The sequence below is a fragment of the Hyla sarda genome, chromosome 4, assembly GCF_029499605.1.
Source record: "Hyla sarda isolate aHylSar1 chromosome 4, aHylSar1.hap1, whole genome shotgun sequence".
NCBI classification, from domain to species: Eukaryota; Metazoa; Chordata; class Amphibia; order Anura; family Hylidae; genus Hyla; species Hyla sarda.
Window position 1 is genome coordinate 250069697 of NC_079192.1, and position 19640 is coordinate 250089336.

Genomic DNA, 19640 nt, shown 5'->3' on the forward strand with positions numbered 1-19640 from the left:
TATGCAATAGATCTCAAATGCAAACAGACCTCTATGACTGCTGAGCCTTACTGGGCACCCGCCCAGCATGTTACCCCATATGTGGATGTGTTTCCATATTTAGGAGAAAAAGCCCTCCAAAATTTGTAACCCAATTTCTCCCATTACCCCCTGTGAAAATGTAAAAAATTGGGTAACCCCGGGATTTTAGTGTAATAAAATCACATTTTTCAATTTACGGCCCACTGTTCAAAAAACCTGTGAGGTGTAAGTAATCACTGTACCCCTTGTTACCTTCCTTGAGGGGTATAGTTTTAAAATTGTGGTAACTTGCCAGGATTTTTTATTTTTATTTTATGTCAGAACCTCAACCATTGCCTTGCAAATCACCACTTTAGGCCTTAAATCTCATTGGTGCTGTCTCACTCCTAAGCCCTGTTGTGCATCCACATAGTGCTTTCCCACCATATATGGGATATTTCCTTATTCTGAAGAAATTGTGCTACAAATTTTATAGAGCTTTTTCTCTCTTACTACTTGTGAAACTAAAATAATTTGGTTAATATAGGGGTGTGGAAATTTAATAAAAAACTACTTGGAATAAAACGGAGCAAAATCTACTTGTCCCTCCTGATGATCCACTTGCCAAGGCCAATTTTTGCTTTTACACTCTCGTTTTTTCCTCCTCGCCCTATAACAGCCATAACTACCTACTATAATGATACCTTTTAATTTTTCAATAACATATTCTCTGAACCAAAAAAATATATATATATATAATCGGTGAAGTGAAATAGAAATTAAAAAGATATAAGAAGAAAATAAAAGATAATTTAGCAAATTTGGTGGTTTTCTTTTCTTTGCCATTTACCTTGTGGTTGAGCTAACATGTTGTTTTGATACTTTAGGCCAGCCTCAATACAGAAATGCCAGATTTGTGTAGGTTCCCTCATGTTTTAAAAAAAAAAAACTTTAGTTGCCATTTAATTGCCATTTTTTGACCCCTGTAGCTTTTTTTTAAAAAAAATTTTTTCGCATACCAGGCTGTATGAGGGCTAATTTTTGCACCATAATCTGTTTTTTGTATCGGTACAATTTTGGTATTGATCTGACTTTTTAATCGCTTTTTAACTCATTTTTTTTCTGGGATATGATAAAAATTGCAATTCTGTTTTTTTATTTTTTACATTTACGTAATTTACCGTATGGGGTACATAATGTTCTATTTTAATAGTTTGTACAATTACGCACGCAGCGATGCTAAATATGTTTATTTTTATTATGTTTACATGTTTTTATATAGTAAAAGGGGGTGATTTGAACTTTTAACATGAAAGGGGTTAATGTGTGTCTTTTAAACTTTTATTAAAACTTTTTTTATTTTTTATTTTATTAGACTTTTAGGAGGAATTATTAGATTCCTCATACAGATCAATAGAGTTCTATTGAACTCCATTGATCTGTGTGCTCTGCGCTCCATTGATAGAGCCTAGTCTCTAGCCAGGGAACTGAGGTAAGCCCTCCAGCTTCCTCTATAGTGGATCACACCCTTGCGATCACACTGCGGGGGGGCGATCCACCCAACTAGCCCACCAGGGAACATTCACATGTCCCTTTAGACGCCGCTGTCAGCTTTGACAGCGGCAATCTAAAGGGTTAATAGCCAGCCGCGGTGATGTGGCTATTAGCGGCGGCCCTCGGCTACTGAAATCAGCTGGGGGTTGCAGAGTATGGAGCGGGCATGAGTCGGGAGCACGCTCCATACACCCCTCTGAACACCACTGCGCTTGTCAGGTCCGGCCCTGCTTGCTCGAAGCTGGGCTAAGGGCCAGAAAAATTCACCTGCCCAGCGCCCGGAACTGCATGTCCTGGGCGTCGGGCGATAGGAATTCCACATTTTCTCCTATTATCCCTTGAGAAAAAGGAAAATGTGTGGGTAACACCAGCATTTTAGTGTTAAAAATCGAATTTTCCATTTTCATGTCCAACTTCAACGCAAAGTCGTCAAACACCTGTGAGGTGTTAAGGCTCACTATACCCCTTGTTACATTCCTTGAGGGGTGTAGTTTCCCAAATAATGTGCCATGTGTTTTTTTTTTCTTTTTTGCTGTTTTGGCACCCTGGGGACTTGCTAAATGCAACATGCTCCCCAAAAAAACATTTCAGCAAAATTCTCTTTCATAAAGCCAAATTCCAAAAACTCTGTGAGGTGTTAAGACTCACTATATCCCTTGTAATGTTCCTTGAGGGGTGTAGTTTCCAAAATATTATGCCATGTGTTTTTTTTTTTTTGTTGCACCATGGGGGCTTTATAAATTCAACATGGCCCCCAAAAACCATGACAGAAAAATTTGTTTTAAAAAATCCCACAGTTGTTCTTCCCCTCTTGAGCCATGTTGTGAGCCCGCAGAGCACTTTATGTCAACATATGTGGTGATTCCATACTTGAGAGAAATTGGGCTACAAATTTTGGGGGGCTTTTTCTCCTTACACCACTTTTAAAAATGAAAAAAATGGGACTACAAGAACATGTTAGTGTAAAAAATGCAGATTTAGATTTTTCTCATCCACTTTGCTGCTATTCTTGTGAAACACCTAAAGAGTTAACAAACTTTCTGAATGTCATTTTGAATACTTTGATGGATGTAGTTTCTATAATGGGGTAATTTATGGGGTATTTCTCACAAAAAGGCTTGTGAAATGCACTTCGAACTTAACTGGTCCCTGAAAAATTCAGATTTTGACATTTTCGTGAAAATTTTGAAAATTGCTCCTATGCTTTGAAGCCCTCTAATGTATTCAAAAAGTAAAAACATGTCAACTTTATGATGGCAACATAAAGTAGACATATTGTATTTGGGAATCAATATATAATTTATTAGGAATATCCATTTTCCTAAAAAGCAGAGAGTTTCAAATTTAGAAAAATGCAAAATTATAAAAATTTTCATGAAATTTGGGGATTTTTCACCAAGAAAGGATGCAAGTAACATCAAAAATTAACCACTATGTTAAAGTAGAATATGTCACGAAAAAACTATCTGGAATCAGAATAAACAGTAAAAGCATCCCAGAGTTATTGATGCAGTGCTCAGAATTGCAAAAAAAGGCTGAGTCCTTAAGGTGAAAATGGGCTAAGTTAAGTTCTCAAATCAACTGTATTAAAGGGTCCAGCGTATGAGTAAATATCCATAGCATTTAAATAGATATAATTTACAAATATTTATAACTTTCAGGCACCAGTTAATTTAAAAACAATTTCCTCCATAGGAACCCCTTTAAGCAGTCATTATTAAAGCGGAATTCCAACATTTAAAAACTGATTGGCTAACCACAGGATATGAACTTAGTGTCTGATTGAAGGGGGGGGGGGGGGGGGGGCTGCTGTACTCAGGTCTGCCACTTCCATGGACAATGCATAGAGATTGTGCCATCACACTGCTCAATGCAGCATGAAGAGCCAAGTCCTATTCTGGAGATCACGGGGAGTCCCAGTAGTCAGACCCTCCCTCCCCAATCAGACTCTGTGTAGATGATATGTTTTTAAGTGCTGGAATACCCCATGCAGTATAGGACAGTTTATCTCACTATTTTGTGCATCTTTCCTTATTTCTTTATATTATCTCTTTGGGCTGACATTTTGGGAGCTCCAAAACCAATTACCAGTTTATTATAGAGTTATGGACTCAACATACTATCCTTATCTTGGAAACAATTAATATTGTATGTTGAGGGACCACTATACTTCCTTTTTAGGGTGATTTCTATATAAAACAGTGTGGCTTAACGATGCGCATGATTGTGCCCCCCCCCCCATACATACATTTTTACACGGTGCATTTTGAGGAACATTTGTATACACCAATAAACTCTTTTGCCAGTGTGCCGACACATGGCACATACTTATTGATGATATTTTTGGCCTTTGAATGGGGCCCCTTGGGTCACTGTTAGATTTTCATGCATTAAATAGCATACAGGATGAACTTAAGTTAACAATTACAAATAGCCATCAAACAGCATGGTCAGTAAAGATGGCAGAGGAAATCTGGTCACTGGCTTATACAGGAAGGATACAGATAGAAAGAGTATCCTACACTAAGCAAGCAGCCATGCCTATGCCATGAAATGTGCAAATCTCAAATACCAATACCAATGGGTGAGACAGCTAGTCACAGTGCCTGATACTCAGATGCTGAGAATCCTAGAAATGAGGGGGGACTTTATCCAGAGAGGTTAACTACCCAAAGTAATAGATTAGGCAGAGGGACTCCATGACTAAAAAGTTCCTTTATTGCAACAACCCCGCATTTACTTCATTTGTAAGTTCCACCCAACTTCAGAATTGACCAGATGGTACATAGACACTGGTACTTCTTACAAGAGGCTTATCCATTCATCCATGAATTTTCTATTACCCCACAATCTGCAATAAAAGTGCCACCAACATTAATAGGCATTGGACATGTGGACATTAGAAGCAGGCAGAAAATACCCAAACAAGTTTTTCTAGCCACACATAAACATAAAACTTTTCCATGCTTGCTCTGCAACCATTGTTTAAACTTACAGTTCAACCCGTGAGATGTAAAAACCTCCTTCTTCCTATCCCTCTCCATTTCCATAACTTTTATTATGTTGCGACTCGCTAGGCATACTGGGTCCACCTTGGAAACATTGGTCTGTAGGAGTCTGAATAGGACACTCCATTAATTGCTTATCTACTCACCCATGTTATATTATCTTTTCTCTTTTAGAACCAGCAGCCGAAATGATTGTCTGTACGAATCTTCTACATATGACATTGTGAGATGTGCATTGTGTCAATAACTCATTTTTCATTGTGACATTCTAACCTGTATTTGTTATCTTCCATTACTTATTCTTGTATTATGCATAGCCATGCTGCTTTGTTTTGTTTATACTTGTTTCCGTGACTACAGTATGACATCATTAGAAAGCGCCTGCTTTGTTCATTATATGATGTCATTTCCATGAATGCTATCGGCTGTTGAAAAAGACTCAGGTGGAGCCAGAACATGTTCATAATGTGTATGTTTGCTCGCTGCTGTATAAAAACACTGGAAGACACATCTGAGTGCCGTTTTTAGGCTATGTTCACATGATGGTATTCTGCTGCGCTGCTCACATAGCAGAATTTTTGTCTCGGAAACATCTGGCATGGAAATTCAAATTCCGGTGTCCGCAGAAAGAATAGACATGGGTATTCTTTCTACAGGCTCCGCACAAAAATGCATTGCCGTCTATGAGACAGCGCATTTCCAAATGGTCTTCCACTGTCAGGGAAATGCCTGGAGATTTTTGTGTGCCGACATTCCCCCGTGTGAATATAGCCTTACTTTCAAGGTCTCAGGCCTAGAGCAGTAAATAGATGCAGATTGTTATATTTTTTTGTCCATGTGTACTGCACTCATGGCCTACCCCTCTTTCGGGCTCAGAGTACTGTAAATACAATGAGAAAAAAAACATAAATAAAAAATGCAATTAAAAATTTTGTTTTCAACATAGCTTATATTTAACCCAATAAATACAAAGCACTGACACATCAAGGATCAGAGGTCCAGAAATATCACAAAAGTTGAAGTTTTATTCCACCATACAAAATCTTATGCAATGTTTCGGCTGACGTGCCTTTCTCAAGCATGTTTTCCCAAGAATATTTGAATCCGTACTTAACCATTGCTTTCTCTATGCCAACATCTTTATTATAAAGCTAAGTTAAACATTTAAATACTACCAACAAATCACAATAATCCCTATCCTTTTGTCTATAAAGAAAGTGTATAACAATAAAATTGAAGTTAAACTCATTAAGAAAGAAATAAAAATAAAAATAACTGAAATTTTATTTTTCATAATCTTTCAAAGAAACAAACTTGGAAGGCATGGATAATGTGTGTCTCCAGGGTACTTTATGGCTCATAGCAGGAGGGTATTTCACATTTCATTTTGGTACTCTGAGAGGACTTCCTTCCTAAGGGATCAGATTGTTTTTGTCATTTGAATTTTTATGGTGTGATTCCTCAAAATGTTTGAAAACGAAGCATAAAACATGTCCTGGTTTTAACAACCTCCTGAAAGCAAAGGGATTATGATAAAGGTCTGTTCTGTGAATTATAACCCCATTCTTCAGCCAGTGGACTTTGGCATATAACAGCGGTGATTTATTAAGACGATATGTCACAGAAATTAATTTTTCAGTGCTTTAAAAAGGAGATGCCATAAGCTATGGTAACAATTTATTTCTTTTGACTCAAAAAAATGTTATTAAATTCTCCAAAAATGCAGATGAGTTCAAAATTGCTTTGAATATTTAACTGTCTATATTTTGCAGATGCTGACTAACAGGCGGTAAATGAAATGTACTATTTAATCTGGGATTAAAAGGCCTTAATGATGTTTTTTCTCGAGACCTAGGGTGCAGATAAGATGCATGTTTTGGGAACAAATGCAGTAAATCTGAATAAATATTTGCTAGCGGTGAGAGATCCAATAGAATCTCTCCATATGCTCAGGAATCCGCAGAGACTCATTATAATCCCCGGACCTTCTGAGTGCTGTGTTTTTCAGTCCAGACAATATTTCCTACTGTTTGCCTTTATCTCTTTGTTTCATAGTATACACTTGTTTGACCTCCTGTGTACAAGAGATTTTCTCTCCTCTATCTTGCTTAACATGCCAGGTTGTATTATCATTTCAATAGGGTAACAAGAACATGATTAATGGGAATAACATCACCCTTACTTGTTAGGTTTACAATAACAACACACCAATGCTAGTTAAATCAATACATAAGAACCTCAATCTACAAACTTTCTTTGCCAGAAAAAACAGCAAAGGTCACTTTGTTGACCTATATTTTAGCCTTGAATTCAGGAATGTTCCTTCTGTGTGTCACACATTAACATTAAACTGCATTCAACTAGAAGAAATGAGGCACCCTATGTTTACATAGACGACTTTCATGAGAACAATACATTTTCTAAAAGCATGGCTGTCATCATAGTAATGTCCTTTCATGAGGCGAAGTGCATTCACCTTGATTGCTAGGATACTACGTTGATTTTTAAATGTTGTTCCCAAAGCTCTTACAGGCTCATATTAAAAAGACGCTGAAGTGGAAAGAGGAATAATAAAATTTAATGTCAGTTCATACTTGGGACCTGATTTGTCAACCTTGGCAAAGTAAAGCTTGAGAAAAACTCATTTGGGACTCAATTATTTCTTGTGAAAGATGTATGAAAAATATCACTCAACAGCGATCATGTACAACCAAAAGAAAAAGTGTGTCTTGTTATGGACTGTGGAGCAATTACCATTAGGCTTTCTTACACAATATGACATCTGAAAAGGCTTTTGACTCAGAGATGGTGTGTAACAATGAATGGAAGATATGGATGATATAAAGTATAGCCAACTTTCTATTACAGAGACTCAGTTTAGATTTTTCCTAAAACATCAGGTATTCAGATGTGCTACTCTGGCTATAGGGAACATAGGGGCAACAGTTCTCAAATGTTAGAGATGTAGAACAAAATTAAGCACTTTGTCAGTTACCTATAGACTATAAATTACCACGTTGCAGAAAAGTTGACTGGCACCGCCTTGCGATCACTAGGACTAAACATTACTAGTGGAAATAGAATTTAATCCATCTAGGGTGCCCTACTCTCCATGAAAGGTAGACAGGTGCAATCCAAATTAGAAGAAATAAAGAGATGGCACTCACCAGGCTTGTCTTAACCATTTAACCCCTTAAAGACAGCCTATTTTCACCTTAAGGACCCAAGCATTTTTTGCACATCTGACCACTGTCACTTTAAGCATTAATAACTCTGTTATGCTTTTACTTTTCATTCTGATTCCAAGATTGTTTTTTCGTGACATATTCTACTTTATGATAGTGGTAAATTTCCTTCGATACTTGCATCATTTCTTGGTGAAAATTTCCAAAATTTGAGGAAAGGTTTGAAAATCTCTGCTTATAAGGAAAATGGACATCCCAAATAAATTATATATTGATTCACATATACAATATGTCTACTTTATGTTTCTATCATAAAGTTGACATGTTTTTACTTTTGGAAGACATCAGAGGGCTTCAAAGTTCTGCAGCAATTTTCACAAAATGTTCAAAATCGGAATTTTTCAGGGACCAGTTCAGTTTTGAAGTGGATTTGAGGGGCCTTCATATTAAAAATACCTAATAAATGACCCCCCTTATAAAAACTGCGCCCCTCAAAGTATTAAAAATTACATTCAGAAAGTGTGTTAACCCTTTAGGTGTTTCACTGAATTAGCACCAATGTGAAGGAGAAAATTCAAAATCTTAAATTTTTTTTAATACTCGCATGTTCTTGTAGACCCAATTTTTTAAATTTTTACAAGGGGTAAAAGGAGAGAAATATGTGGATGTTAAGTGCTCTGTGGGTGTACTAGAGGGCTCAGAAGGAAGGGAGTGACAATGGGATTATGAAGAGTGAGTTTTTCTGAAATGTTTTTTTTTTTTTTTTGGGGGGGGGGGGGGCATATCACATTTAGGAAGCCCCTATGGTGCCAGAACAGCAAAAAAAAAAAAAAAAAAACACATGGCATACTATTTTGGAAATTACACCCCTCAAGGAACGTAACAAGGGGTCCAGTGAGCCTTAACATCCCACAGGTGTTTGATTACTTTTTATTAAAGTTGGATATGTAAATGAAAATTTTCTTTTTTTCACTAAAATGCAGTTTTTTCCCCAAATTCTACATTTTTACAAGGGGTAATAGGAAAAAATGCCCCCCCCCCAAATGTGTAACCCCATATCTTCTGAGTATGGAAATACCTCATGTGTGGACGTCAAGTGCACTGCAGGCGAACTACAATGCTCAGAAGAGAGTCACATTTGGCTTTCGGAAATACACTTTTGCTGAAATGGTTTGGGGGGACATGTCACATTTAGGAAGCCCCTATGGTACCAGAACAGCAAAAAAAGCCCCACATGGAACGTAACGAGGGGTACAGTGAGCCTTTACACACCACATCGGTAAACTTGGACGTTAAAATGAAAAATTAGATTGTTTTCACTAAAATGCTGGTGTTAACCCAAATTTTTTATTTTCACAAAGGGTAATAGAAGGAAAAGCCTCCCAAAACATTTAACCCTGTTTCTTCGAGTATGGAAATACCCCATATGTGGATGTAAAGTGTTCTGCAGGCGAACTACAATGCTCAGAAGAGAAGGAGCGCCATTTGGGCTTATGGAGAGGGAATTTGTTTGGAATGGAAGTCAGGGGCCATGTGCGTTTACAAAGCCCCCGTGGTGCCAGAACAGTGGACCCCCACACATGTGACCCAATTTTTGAAACTACATTCCTCACATAATTTAATATGAGGTGCAGTGTGCATTCACATCCCACTCGCGTTTAACAGATCTTTAGAATAGTGGGCTGTGCAAATGAAAAATACAATTTTTCATTTTCACGGACCACTGTTCCAAAAATCTGTTAGATACCTGTGGGGTATAAATGCTCACTGCACCCCTTGTTACATGACATGTTCCATGAGGGGTGTAGTTTCCAAAATGGGGTCACATGTGTGGGGTGGTGGGGTCCACTGTTCTGGCACCATGGGGGCTTTGTAAACACACATGGCCTTAAATTCCAGACACATTCTCTCTCCAAAAGCCCAATGGCTCTCCCTCTATTCTGAGCATTGTAGTTCGCCTGCAGAGCACTTTACATCCACATATGGGGTATTTCCTCACTCAGAAGAAATGGTGTTACAAATTGTGGGGGCTTTTTTCCTATTACCCCTTGTGAAAATGAGAAATTTGGTATAACACCAGCATTTTAGTGAAAAAAATATATAATTTTCATTTTCACGTCCAACTTTAATGAAAATTCCTCAAACACCGGTGGGGTGTTAAGGCGCACTATACCCCTTGTGACATTCCTTGAGGGGTGTAGTTTTCAAAATGGGGTCACATGTGGGTGGTTTTTTTTTTGCGTTTATATCAGAACCGCTGTAACAATCAGCCACCCCTGTGCAAATCACCTCAAATGTACTCCTGAGCCTCACTCCTTGTGCGCCCGCAGAGCACTTTACATCCACATATGGGGTAATTCCGTACTCAAGAGAAATTGTGTTTCACATTTTGGAGATCTTTTTTTCTTTTTACGTCTTGTAAAAATGAAAATTATGGGGCAACACCAGCATGTTAGTGTAAAAAAAAAATTTTTTTTACAATAAAATGTTGGTGCAGACCTCAACTTTACCTTTTCATAAGGGCTATAAGGAGAAAAAGCCCTCCAAAACTTGTCAGGCAATTTCTCCCAAGTACGGAAATACCCCATATGTGGTCCTTAACTGTTGCCTTGAAATACAACAGGGCTCCGAAGTGAGAGAGCGCCATGCGCATTTGAGGCCTAAATAATAGATTTGCATAGGGACGGTCTTGGATGAAAGAATTACACTTGCCTCCGATAACAAAATTACCCTACAGCAGTGTTTCCCAAACAAGGTGCCCCCAGCTATTGCCAAACTTCCAGCATGCCTGGACAGTCAGAAACCGTACTGTACCAGGCTTTTTTCATTTTTATTGGGGGGAGGGGGGGGGGTGCGGTAAATGTGTAGGAGTATGTGTATATGTGGTGTTTTACTTTTTTTTGTGTAATGTTGTGTAGTGTTTTTAGGGTAAAATCACACGGGTGGGGTTCACAGCGAGTTTCCCACTGGGAGTTTGAGCTGCAGCGGAAAATTGGCTGCGTCTCAAACTTGCAGGTAGAAACTCACTGTAAACCCCTTCCCCTGTAAGTGTATCCTGTACATTCACATGGGGGGGCTGTTGCAAAACTACAAGTCCCAGAATGCCCTTCTGCTGTCTGTGCATGCTGGGGGTTGTAGTTCTTGCAACAGCTGAAGGCACACTGGTTGCAAAACACTGAAAGTTTGTTACTTCACTCAAAGTTTTGCAACCAGTGTTCCTCCAGCTGTTGCAAAAGTACAACTCCCAGCATGTACGGACAGCCAAAGGGCATGCTGGGAGTTGTAGTTTGCACTGGTTGCAAAACACTAAGTTAGGTAACAAACTCTCAGTGTTTCGCAACTAGTGTACCTTCAGCTTTTGCAAAAACTACAACCCCCAGCATGCACGGACAGCAGAAGGGCATGCTGGGACTTGTATCTATGCCACAGCTGAGACATACTACTACAACTTCCAGCATGCCCTTTGGCTGTCCGTGCATGCTGGGGGTGGTAGTTATGCAACAGCTGGAGGCACACTGGTTGCAAAACACTGAGAGTTTGTTACTTAAAGGGGTACTCCTTTAACCCCTTGAGGACCAGGCCATTTTACACCTTAAGGACCAGAGCGTTTTTTGCAATTCTGACCACTGTCACTTTAAACATTAATAACTCTGGAATGCTTTTAGTTATCATTCTGATTCCGAGATTTTTTTTTCTTGACATATTCTACTTTAACTAAGTGGTAACATTTTATGGTAACTTGCATCCTTTCTTGGTGAAGAATCCCCAAATTTGATGAAAAAAATGAAAATTTAGCATTTTTCTAACTTTGAAGCTCTCTGCTTGTAAGGAAAATGGATATTCAAAATGTCTACTTTATGTTTGCATCATAAAATTTATGAGTTTTTACTTTTGGAAGACACCAGAGGGCTTCAAAGTTCAGCAGCAATTTTGAAATTTTACACAAAATTTTCAAACTCGCTATTTTTCATCGACCAGGTCAGGTTTGAAGTGGATTTGAAGGGTCTTCATATTAGAAATACCCCATAAAAGACCCCATTATAAAAACTACACCCCCCAAAGTATTCAAAATGACATTCAATAAGTGTATTAACCCTTTAAGTGTTTCACAGGAATAGCAGCAAAGTGAAGGAGAAAATTCACAATCTTCATTTTTTACACTCGCATGTTCTTGTAGACCCAATTTTAGAATTTTTGCAAGGGGTAAAAAGGAGAAAATTTTTACTTGTATTGAATTGAAACCCAATTTCTCTCGAGTAAGCACATACCTCATATGTCTATGTTAATTGTTCGGCGGGCTCAATAGAGGGCTCAGAAGGGAAGGAGCGACAAATGGTTTTTGGGGGACATGTCACCTTTAGGAAGCCCATATGGTGCCAGGACAGCAAAAAAAAAACACATGGCATACCACTTTGGAAACTAGACCCCTCGGGGAACTTAACAAGGGGTAAAGTGAAACTTAATACCCCACAGGTGATTCACTACTTTTGCATATGTAAAAAAAAAAAATTTTTTACCTAAAATGCTTGGTTTCCCAAAAATTTTACATTTTTAAAAAGGATAATAGCAGAAACTACCCCCCCAAAATTTGAAGCCCAATTTCTCCCGAGTCAGAAAACACCCCATATGGGGATGAAAAGTGCTCTGCTGGCGCACTACAGGTCTCAGAAGAGGAGTCACATTTGGCTTTTTGAAAGCAAATTTTGCTCTGGGGGCATGCCGCATTTAGGAAGCCCCTATGGTGCCAGAACAGCAAAAAAAAAAAAAAAAACACATGGCATACCATTTTGGAAACTAGACCCCTCGGGGAATGTAACAAGGGGTAATGTGAACCTTAATACCATACAGGTGTTTCACCACTTTTGCATATGTAAAAAAAAAAATAATAATTTTACCTAAAATGCTTGGTTTCCCAAAATTTTTACATTTTTTAAAAGGGTAATAGCGGAGAAAATACCCCCCAAAATTTGAAGCCCAATTTCTCCCAATTCAGAAAACACCCCATATGGGGGTGAAAAGTGCTCTGCTGGCGCACTACAGGTCTCAGAAGAGGAGGAGTCACATTTGGCTTTTTGAAAGCAAATTTTGCTCTGGGGCATGCCGCATTTAGGAAGCCCCTATGGTGCCAGAACAGCAAAAAAAACACATGGCATACCATTTTGGAAACTAGACCCCTCTGGGAATGTAACAAGGGGTAATGTAAACCTTAATACCCCACAGGGGATTCACAACTTTTGCATATGTAAAAAAATAATTTTTTTTTACCTAAAATGCTTGGTTTCCCAAAAATTTTACATTTTTAAAAAGGGTAATAGCATAAAATACCCCTCAAAATTTGTAACACAATTTCTCCCGAGTACGGCGATACCCCGTATGTGACCCTAAACTGTTGCCTTGAAATACGACAGGGCTCCAAAGTGAGAGAGCCATGCGCATTTGAGGCCTAAATTAGGGACTTGCATAGGGGTGGACATAGGGGTATTCTACGCCAGTGATTCCCAAACAGGGTGTCTCCAGCTGTTGCAAAACTCCCAGCATGCCTGGACAGTCAACGGCTATCTGGCAATACTGGGAGTAGTTGTTTTGCAACAGCTGGAGGCTCTGTTTTGGAAACAATGGCGTACCAGACGTTTTTCATTTTTATTGGGGAGGGGGGCTGTGTAGGGGTATGTGTATATGTAGTGTTTTTTACTTTTTATTTTATTTTTTGGTAGTGTAGTGTTTTTAGGGTACAGTCGCACGGGCGGGGGTTCACAGTAGTTTCTCGCTGGCAGTTTGAGCTGCGGCAGAAAATTTGCCGCAGCTCAAACTTGCAGCCGGATACTTACTGTAATCCTCCGCCCATGTGAGTGTACCCTGTACGTTCACATTGGGGGGGAGAAACATCCAGCTGTTGCAAAACTACAACTCCCAGCATGTACGGTCTATCAGTGCATGCTGGGAGTTGTAGTTTTGCAACAGCTGGAGGCACACTGGTTGTGAAACACCGAGTTTGGTAACAAACTCAGTGTTTTGCAACCAGTGTGCCTTCAGCTGTTGCAAAAGCTACAACCCTCAGCATGTACGGACAGCGGAAGGGCATGCTGGGTCTTGTAGTTATGCAACAGCTGGAGGCATACTACTTTGGCTGGGGATGCTGGGGATTGTAGTTATGCAACAACTGGAGACACACTGGTTTGCTACTTAACTCAGTGTGCCTTCAGCTGTTGCAAAACTATAACTCTCAGCAGTCACCGACAGCCAACGGGCATGCTGGGAGTTGTAGTTATGCAACCAGCAGATGCACCACTACAACTCCCAGCATGCACTCTAGCTGATTGTGCAAGCTGGGAGTTTTAGTTATACAACAGCTGAAGGTACACTTTTCCATAAAAAAAATGTGCCTCCAGCTGTTGCAAAACCATAAGTCCCAGCATGCCCAAAGGGCATGCTGGGAGTTGTGGTGGTCTGCCTCCTCCTGTTGCATAACTACAGCTCCCAGCATGCCCTTTTTGCATGCTGGGAGCTGTTGCTAAGCAACAGCAGGAGGCTGTCACTCACCTCCTACTGCTGCTGATCCACGCCACGCAGGTCAGTCCCGCCGCCGCCGCCGTCGCTCCTGGGGCCCCGATCCCAACATTAACGCCAGGGATCGGGGTCCCCAGCTGCCGGGGTGCACATCCCGCATCCGCTCACGTCCTCCGGAAGAGGGGCGGAGCGGGTTGCGGGGGTGACACCCGCAGCAGGTGCCCTGATTGGTCGGCCGACGAATCAGGGCGATCGTGAGGTGGCACCAGTGCCACCTCACCCCCCCTGCTCACCCCTGCTGTCAGAGACGGCCCCGATCAGCCAGTAATTCCGGGTCACCGGGTCACTGGAGACCCGATTGACCCGGAATCGCCGCAGATCGCTGGACTGAATTGTCCAGCTATCTGCGGCCATCGCCGACATGGGGGGGCATAATGACCCCCCTGGGCGATATGCCGCGATGCCTGCTGAACGATTTCAGCAGGCATCGAGCACCGGCTCCCCTCCGGCTAGCGGCGGGGGGCCGGGAATGGACAGGACGTACTCCTACGTCCTCGGTCCTTAAGGACTCGGACACGGGGGCGTATGAGTACGTCCATTGTCCTTAAGGGGTTGAGTAACTTTTTTTTTTTTTTTAAATCAAAAACTTTTTATTTTAAATCAACTGGTGCCAGAAAGTTAAACAGATTTGTAAATTACTTCTATTAAAAAATCTTAATCCTTCCTGTACTTATTAGCTGCTGAATACTACAGTGGAAATTCTTTTCCGTTTGAAACATAGAGCTGTCTGCTGAATCACGAGCACAGTGCTCTCTGCTGACATCTCTGTCCATTTTTAGGAACTGTCCAGGGTAAAAAGGAAATCCCCATAGCAAACATATGCTGTTCTGAACAGTTCATAAAATGGACAGAGATGTCAGCAGAGAGCACTGTGCTCGTGATGTCAGGAGACAGTTCTGTGTTTCTAAAAGAAAAGAATTTCCGCTGTAGTATTCAGCAGCTAATAAGTACAGGAAGGATTAAGATTTTTTAATAGAAGTAATTTACAAATCTGTTTAACTTTCTGGCACCAGTTGATTTAAAAAAAAATAAAAAAAGTTTTTGTGCCTCCAGCTGTTGCAAAACTACAACTCCCAGCATGCATGGTCAGTCAGTGCATGCTGAGAGTTATAGTTTTGCAACAGCTGGAGGCACACGGGTTGGGAAACACTGAGTTAGGAAACAGACAATGTTTCCCAACCAGTGTGCCTCCAGTTGCTGCAAAACTACAGCTCCCAGCATGCCCATACAGCCGAAGGGCATTTTGGAAATTGTAGTTATGCAACAACTGGAGGAGAACAGTTTGGAGACCACTGTGGTGTCAAAACTGTAGCCCTCCAGATGTTGCAAAACTAAAACTCCAAGCATGCTCAGACTGTCCAGGCATGCTGGGAGTTGTAGTTCTGCAACATCTGAAGGGCCAGATGTTACAGAACTAGAACACCCAGCATGCCTTGGCTTTCTTGGCGTTATAGTTTTGCAACATCTGTAGGGCTACAGCTTGGGCATCATGCTGGGAGTTATAGTTTGGCAACTCTTAGAAGACAGCAGTGAAGACCACTTATCCCTGATCTTCACTGCTGCCTCCACCGCTGCTCAGCCGCCGCCTCCTAACTGCCACCGATCCCGCCGCTGCCTGCAACCGGTCCCGCCGCGATTGCCAGTCTCTTGTCCTCCTCGTGGACTCCGGTACCCGCTGCCATCTTCTCCGCCGCTTTGCCTGATATCCAGGGGCATGCAGAGTTGGGATTTCAACTGTAACCACCCCCCCCCCCCCCACCCCCAACTGCCATTGGTCAGTTAGTCCTAACCGACCAATGGCAGGGGATAGGAGGAGGTGGCACCCCTGCCACCTCACTCCTATCCTTCAGGATGATCATCCCTATCTTCCGGGCTATCGGGTCATCAGAGACCTGATCAGCCCGGAATCGCCGCAAATCGCCGATCTGAATTGATTGGTCTCAGGAGCACCCCCACAGGCATTGTCATGGGATGCCTGCTGAATGATTTCAACAGGCATCCCGGTCCGGTCCCCACCCAGTGAGGAAATACTCCTTAAGGACTTGGGAATGGGGGCGTATCAATACGCCTTGCATCCTTAAGAGGTTAAGGACTCAGGGTGTACCTATATGCCCTGAGTCCACTCCCTTTCTATAATGCGTGGCCACGGGTCGGGAATAGGATCCGTGGCTAATAGCGCGTGGCACTGATCGCGGTAAAGTGAAGCTAAACTACTCCTGGCTAGCTCAGTCAGCTGTTCGGGACCACCACGGTGAAATCGCGGCATCCCGAACAGCTGGAACACACAAGGAGGGCCCCTACCTGCCCCCTGTGTGTCCGATTTCCGGATGACTGCTCAGTGACTGAGATTCAGGCATGAGCAGTCAAGCGACAGAATCATTGATCATTGTTATCCTATGGGATAAAAATGATCAATTTAAAAATCAGTGTGTGCAGTGTTATAGCCCCCAATGGGGCAAAAAAGTGAAAAAAAAGATGTTAAAGATCATTTAACCCCTTCCCTAATAAAAGTTTGAATTTCCTTTCCCATAAAAACAAACTGTGTAAATAAAAATTAAAATAAAGGTGGTATCGTAGCATGCGGAAATGTCCGAATTATAAAAATATATTGTAAATTAAAAAGTCCAAAATATTTTGGGTCACTTTTTATATCATAAAAAAGTTATAAACAGCGATCAAAAAGTCAGATCAATACAAAAATGGTACCGCTAAAAAATTCAGATGACGGCACAAAAAATGAGCCTTCATACTGCCCGTATGTGGAAATATAAAAAAGTTATAGGGGTCACAAGATGACAATTTTAAACATATACATTTTTGTGCATGTAGTTATGATTTTTTCCTGAAGTACGACAAAATCAAACCTATATAAGTAGGGTATCATTTTAATCATATGGACCTACAGAACAAAGCGAAGGTGTAATTTTTACTGAAAAATGTACTGCATAGAAACGGAAGCCCCCAAAAGTTACAAAATGGCGTTTTTTCTTCAATTTTGTCAAACAATGATTTTCTTTCAGTTTCGCTGTAGATTTTTGGGTAAAATGACTGATGCCATTACAAAGTAGAGTTGGTGGTGCAAAAAATAAGCCATCATATGGATTTTTAGGTGTAAAATTGAAAACATTATGTTTTTTTAAAGGTAAGGAAGATAAAACGAAAGTGCGAAAATTGAAAAACCCCTGGGTCCTTAAGGGGTTGACAGGGTACAATGTTTATTGATTTGCAGTGTTACAACATTCAGGCTTAGTACTTTGCACACAGCTGGCCTACAGCCATTTCACATAACTTCCTACGCTTTGTCAAGGCCTGATGGGATATGAAGTCACTCCCCTATTTAACCCATCCAGCCCCAGCGCAATACAATACAAAAAACTTTATAATATTGGAGAAGGATTATTTTTATTACTATCCAGCATGATTCATATTGCAATAAACACATATGCCTATCTGTATCGTTTTTCAAGCTATAAATTCTTTCCAAGCCCAAAGATTTTAAACATTTAGGATTCCCTTCAGGGGATTCTATCAAATGATTATTCAGTCTGACACATTCTTTATTTGGTGTTATGGATGCAATATGTTCAAAAAGTCTTCTATTCACAGGATGTATTGTCTTCTCTATGTAATAAAATCTGCATGAGAAATAAATTGCATACACCACAAAGTTGGTGCGTCAATTTATCATTGATTCCCATGATGCGTTATTTTACTTATAGGAGTACTCCAGTGCAGTAAAACATATTTCCTATACAAAGGATAGGGAATAAGTTTTAGATTGAGGCAGTCCCTAGGAAAGTGCCACGTCGATCCCAGCACGCAGAGACGGTGGACACACACCTCCATGTATCTCTATGGGAGAGCCAGACAGTTTTTGAGTATCTCCAACTCTCCCACACCCCATTCTCGGACAGAACCGGGGCTCCGTAGAGGAGATCATGGGGGTCCCAGTGGTCAGACCCCACACGATCTAAAAGTTTTTGTACACAATATATCTCCTTCAACTGGGGCTAATATATAAGTCCCTGCCATCAGCAATAAAAATATAATGTATTAAAAATTATGTGTGACCAGCATTGTACTGTTATAATTCCTGGCTGGCTGTTGACTTCTTCTTATTGTCAGTGATATGATTGCAAGATATATCTGTTATTCACTGTTTGACATATTCTCAATTCTATGCAATACATGTATTAAGCAGATGAGTATAATCTTTGTGTGCCTTGTTGGCATTTTGTTGTATGTTATATTATTTTGTCAGATATTTCTAGCAGTTATTTATACTTAGTAAATTTTATAAAAAACTAATGTTTAAAAAAATAACTAAATATATATATACATACATACATGTATATATATATATATATATATATATATATATATGTATGTAGAGGGTAGGCAGCACAACCACGTATTCTGACGGAGTCTTGGGGTGCAGGCAAGGATAGCAGTCCCAATCGCAGACGGCTCGAATAATCCAAAATGCAGAAAATATAGCAGCACACCCAGTAGTAAAGTGCAAAAATTGGGATTTATTGACCCATATCAAATGCGATGTTTCGACGGCATCCCGCCATCGACATGCTTGAAAAAGATGGCGGGATGCCGTCGAAACGTCGCATTTGATATGGGTCAATAAATCCCAATTTTTGCACTTTACTACTGGGTGTGCTGCTATATTTTCTGCATCTTATATATATATATATATATATATATATATATATACACAACCTGCTACTGTGCCACCTGTTCTGTCCATCAGTTATCCTGACCACATCTTGTCTGCCATGCTTCATACTGGCAACCTGTGTAAATGGGTCGTGCCAGGGGTAGCGGCCTGGGTGCCGCCTGCTGCAGAAAGACCATCCTGCTTTGCTGCGGGCTCTGGTGAAAACCAGCGGCACCTTAGACTCAGCTCCCTGGCATGGCTCACGTCATCATCCACACAGGCTCAGGGGATCCAACATCTGCCGTGATCCTTACAATAAGATCCAGCCATGGATCCCGCTGGGGTGCCTCTGCCAGATGTTTCGGATTTTCCACTGTCAAGGCTCAACAGTCACAGCAGTTAGCTCGTCAAGCGCAACAGCTGAATCAACTTTCTGCTATGGCACAACAGCTTCTTGCCACTCAGCAGCAACAACAGCAACAGCAGCAGAAACCTCTGCCATAGCCTCCCCTTGTGTCAGCTATTTCTTCTGGGTCCAAGCTTCGCTTATCCTTGCCTTCAAAGTTTGATGGAGATCCTAAGATGTGTAGAGGCTTTGTGACTCAGTGTTCCATGCATCTGGAGCTGGATCAGTTCCCAACGGAACGAGCTAAAGTG